Source organism: Glycine soja, chromosome 2 (genome assembly GCF_004193775.1).
Source record: "Glycine soja cultivar W05 chromosome 2, ASM419377v2, whole genome shotgun sequence".
Lineage (NCBI taxonomy): Eukaryota > Viridiplantae > Streptophyta > Magnoliopsida > Fabales > Fabaceae > Glycine > Glycine soja.
The window spans coordinates 31,118,849-31,124,314 of NC_041003.1; the positions used below are offsets into that span (position 1 = coordinate 31,118,849).

A 5,466-nucleotide genomic window follows, 5' to 3' on the forward strand; every position below is an offset into this window, starting at 1 on the left:
TTAACAAATTTTTACAAAAGGTTTGTCCCATATTTTTCTATACTTGTAGCACCACTCATTGAGTTGGTGAGGAACCATGTTCCTTCATGGGAAGATGCCCAGGAAATGGCTTTTCAGACCTTACCTTACTTCAACATACCAAATACCACTAATACATATGTTTTTGTTCTTTTTACAGGTGTTGTGGGAAGGAGCCCAGAGTATGAAGAACCTCATGATTTGAGGTCAAATCCTTTCCAAGATGGAGGGAATGATGCAATCCTACCCCGCAAGGGCATTGAATAGAAGACTCCAAGTAGATTGGGCCAGAGATCGAAGGGAAGGCCCTACGGTTCTCATGAGCCTTAGGGTAGATTTCGAGCCCATGGGCTAAGTATGAGCCTTCTTATCTTTGTAAATATTAGAATAGGTTTTTCCTTCGTTTGGGCCTTGTATTTTTGGCCATTCTAGTAGTATAGGGTTTTAGCCTTGTATTTCGAGGCATTTTGAGTAGTCTTTGTAGTAGGGAATTTTTTGTATTTTCATGTATTTTGTCATGGGGGTGAGCTTAGCTATTATAGGGGGTGTGTAGCTAAGCTCTAGCTTCTCATCTCAAGGAGGTGAGCTTAGCTATTAGAGAGGTGTGTGTAGCTAAGCTCTGGCTTCTTTAGGAATCTTCTTAAGGAAGCTTCTCAAGGAGGTGAGCTTAGTTATGAAAGGGGTGTCTGTAGCTAAGCTCTAGCTTTTCAAGGGAGTTTTCTCAAGAAAGCTTTTCAAGGAAGCTACCTAGTTTATAAATAGAAGCATGTGTAACGCTTGTGGTAACTTTGATGAATGAGAGTCTTGTGAGACACAACTCAAAGTTCAACTTCTCTCCCTTTTTCTTCCTTCAATTTCGTGCTCCCCCTTCTCTCTTTCTCTTCCTCTTTCTTTTCCTCCATTGAAGCATCCTCTCCAAGCTTCTTATCCAAGGCTCATCTTAGTGGTGAAGCTCCTTCTTCCATGGCTTATTCCCTAGTGGATGGCGCCTCTTCTCACCTCTTCTCCTTTGTCTTCTGCTGCATCTCCATGATTAAAAATCACCATTAAAGGACCTCACTGAAGCTCAAAGATCCAGCCTCCATAGAAGCTCCACAAGCAAGCTTCCATCACATGTAAAGCATGAAGGACATTCATAAAGTGTGACTATATGATGTGGCAATGGGGTGTAGCGAGCAAATGCTCACCTCTCCCTCTAAAATTTAATTGGATCAGGCTTCTCCCAATTCAATTAAATTTAATTCCCAACACACACATCAAATATTCACTTAATGCATGTGAAATTACAAAACTACCCCTAATACAAAAACTAGTCTAGGTGCCCTAAAATACAAGGGCTGAAAAATCCAACATTTCTAGGGTACCTTACCTACATTATGGAGCCCTAAATATAAGACCCAAAAATAATGAAACCTTAATCTAATATGTACAAAGATAAGTGGGCTCATACTTAGCCCATGGATGCGAAATCTATCCTAAGGCTCATGAGAACCTTAGGGTCTTCTCTTGCATCTCTGACTCAATCTTCTTGGAGTCTTTTATCCAATGCCCTTGAGGGGTAGGATTGCATCACAATAACCTCCACAAGTGAGTCTAGCTTATTGTCTGATAAAATGCTTTGCTCACTTCCCACTGGTTTCCTTAGGTTTTGCATACCTTGTAAATAATTTGCAGTATGAATTGTAAATCCATAATCAATCCACCAGGTGTTAATATTTACAGTAGCCATATTAGACTCATAACATACTAATGAGATTGATTTATTATTATTATTATTATTATTGTTGTTGTTGTTGTTGTTGTTGTTGTTGTTGTTGTTGTAATACTATAATAATAAAAGTGTTTTTTTTTCCTGTTTTAGATCGATAGATTTATTGTATTTAGGGATGGGGAATGGGTACTGGCCCTAATGGGTCCCTGATGTGCCATTATTTTCTCTTATTTCTTAACCCTTTTTGCACCATTTTAAGTACTGATTAATCTTAATTGTCAAATTAATTAGGCAGTTTTATTATTTGGGCCCATTCAACTAATTTGATGTTTTTAATCTAATTTCAGGAATTAATGAAACATTGGACTTGAATCTAGAATTGGGCTTGGACTTGAAGAGGGCAGACTATTTTATTCTACAAAATTTTATCTTATCTATACTTTATCTTATCTAGATATTATTTAGACTTGATCTCATCTAGATATTATTTCAACTAGATCTTATCTTATCTAGATTTGATTTTATTTTATTTATGGGCTTGGAATTAAAACAGATTTGTAAGCTTTGGGGCTTAAAAACTATATAATAGCACCAAGGTTCTAGTTTAGCCTCTCTCTTCTCTCCTCTCTTCAATCTTCTCTTTCTCCTTTTTTCATTTTTGCAATTCCAGTTCTGACTTTTCATTTTAGCAATAAAATTTCGTTCTTCAATCTATAATTCCATTCTCTATTGATTAATGGAAGGCTAAGTTCCCAGTGTTGTTTTCTCTTGAGGATCAAGCACAGTTCTCTTTGAGGTTCTATTATCACTGTTAAATTATGTTCAGTTTTTCCTCTTCACTAATTACTCTGAATTTGTTGCTATTAATTCATGCATGCTTAGTGCTTGATTAATTGTCTCTGCGCTTAATTTACGTTCATGCTTAATGATCGTTTATGATGAATTGGTGTATGTGTTGCTTAATCATATAATGAATGCCTTATGTTAAATTTCGCTTAGTAGTTTAATTTAGGGTTGGATTAAGTGGTTAAACTGAATAAGGATAAATTCTCGTAACCTAGGATAAGAGACTTGCTTGTGAATCTAGGGGAAACAACGTGTTTTAATACTGATATTTTCTAATTCACATCCATTCACTGTTTAATTTACAAAAGCAAACAACCCCCCCCCATTCGTTACTATTTTCCTACTACCTGTTATGAACAATTGGTATATCATTGCTCGTTGGGAAACGACCTAGGATCACTTCCTAGTTATTGCATTTTAATGTTTATTTGATTCGGGTATGACCTCGATCAAATTTGGCGCCGTTGCCGGGGAGCAGTGTCCAAAGGTTCATAATAGCTAGTAATTCATGTTTTATGTTTAGTTGTTTTATGCTTTCGTGTGTTGTGTTAGTGTTGCGTTAAGTGTGTTTAGAGTCTTGTTATTTTGTTTAGTGTGGTAATTTGTTTTAGTTTTTCTGTTCAGTGCTTCCCCTATTTCAGTTTTTGTGTTTTGCTGTGAACAGTGCTTTGCGACGGATTTAGCGACCATTTTTGTTGAACTGGAAAACAGGGTAGTAGTGGAAATCCCTTAGCGACAAATTTTAGAGACCGCCCTTGCTGAATTAATTGAGATTTTTTGTTTTGGTAGCTATAGTTGTTATTTTTGGCTGAATTTTTTTGCGGTCACTTCTTTTGATCCATATTTTGTGGGAAAAATAGCTGGAGCCCTTAGTTTGGTCAGATTTGAAAGTTCCAAAAAAGTAGCAAATTTGATTTTTGTCAAAACTTCAAATGGCCATAACTTTTGCTCCGGTTATCAGAATTGCAATTATTATATATGTATTTGGGGTAGAAAAAATTTCCCATGCCGTGGCAGCCCGTCGTAGGCTAGCTGAGGTCTCCTTCTTCCAAAAATTGCGATTCTGTCAAAAGTTTTTTTTTTATTTTCCAAGTATTATTCTCTTATTTTTCTTAACTTATCATTTTTTGCTTCTATAGTTAGACTTTGAATTTTTGTTTGAAATTTTTTGTGCTGTCTTCTCATCATTTTATAAGGTTTCTCACAAAATTTCAAGTCATTTGGATACAATTTAATGGTAGCTGTAGTTCAAACCTACACTGTTACTTGCATAAGAAGGCAACTAGTTGTGCATGCTGAATATAGTGTATGACTAGAGGCAATCCACCTGACTCACAACCCTTTGATAGATTAGTTAGACATCATTTAGTACCTTTTGAGCATCCTGAGCATTCTGTTATTGGTGATTTTGAGCATTATAGTTTTGAACATTCTGAGAACATGGCACAACTTCCACCCCGTGAGAGGACTCTAAGGGAAATGGCTGCACCTGATTTCACCTACGAAAGCTTGTGCATCCAATACCCTAATGAGGATGTCCCATATGTTCTTAAAACTGGACTGATCCATTTGCTTCCAAAGTTTCATGGCCTTGCAGGTGAAGACCCGCACAAACATTTGAAATAATTCCATATTGTCTGCTCCACCATGAAACCCCCAGATGTCCAGGAGGATCACATATTTCTGAAGGCCTTTCCTCATTCTTTAGAGGGAGTGGCAAAGGACTAGCTTTATTACCTTGCTCCACGGTCCATCACGAGCTGGGATGACCTCAAGAGAGTATTCTTAGAAAAAATTTTCCCTGCTTCCAGGACCATGACCATCAGAAAGGATATTGCAGGCATTAGGCAACTCAGTGGAGAGAGTTTATATGAATACTGGGAGAGATTTAAGAAACTATGTGCCAGTTGTCCTCACCACCAGATTTCTGAGCAGCTTCTCCTCTAATGTTTTTATGATGGACTCAATAACATGGAGAGAAGTTTGATAGATGCTGCCAGTGGTGGAGCCCTTGGAGACATGACCCCTGCTGAAGCCAAAAATTTAATTGGGAAGATGGCTTCAAACTCCCAGCAATTTAGTGCCAGAAGTGATGCTATTGTCATTAGAGGAGTGCATGAAGTAGCCACGAAATTTATGCCTCAAATCAGGTCTGAACTTTGAAGTCTAATTTTTCAAATAATCAAAGTTGAAAAAATGCACACACAAGGCATCTATTTATAGCCTAAATGTCACACAAAATTGGAGGGAAATTTGAATTTCTATTCAAATTTCACTTGAATTTGAATTTGTGGAACCAAATTTGGTGCCAAAATTTCACTAATTATGATTAGTGAATTTCAGCTATGGTTCAACCCACTAATCCAAGATCAAGTCCAAGATTCTCCACTAAGAGTACTTAGATGTCATAAGGCATGTAAAGCCTGAAGGACATGCATAAAGTATGACTATATGATATGACAATGGGGTGTAGCAAGCAAATGCTCACCTCCCCCTTAGGCTGGTCTAAAATTTAATTGGACTGGGCTTCTCCCAATTCAATTAAATTTCTCTCCCAACACACACACACATCTAATAGTGCACTTAATGCATATGAAATTACAAAATTGCCCCTAATACAAAAACTAGTCTAGGTGCCCTAAAATACAAGGGTTGAAAAATCCTACATTACTAGGGTACCCTCCATACACTATGGAGCCCTAAATACAAGGCCCAAAAATAATGAAATCCTAATCTAATATCTACAAAGACAAGTAGGCTCACACTTAGCCCATGGGCCCAAAATCTACCCTAAGGCTCATGAGAACCCTAGGGCCTTCTCCTGCATCTCTGCCCAATCTTCTTGGAGTCTTCTATCGAATGCCCTTGGGGGGTAGGATTGCATCACCTTC

The 5,466-nt window shown here is 37.5% G+C and overlaps 1 non-coding gene across 1 annotated transcript; it reads right to left on the reverse strand.

Moving 5' to 3' along the window:
* Positions 1 to 4,393: 4,393 nt before the first annotated feature.
* LOC114404255 lies at positions 4,394 to 4,500 on the reverse strand. The gene has a single exon (XR_003664876.1). It is a non-coding gene; the product is annotated as a small nucleolar RNA R71 (small nucleolar RNA).
* Positions 4,501 to 5,466: the final 966 nt, after the last annotated feature.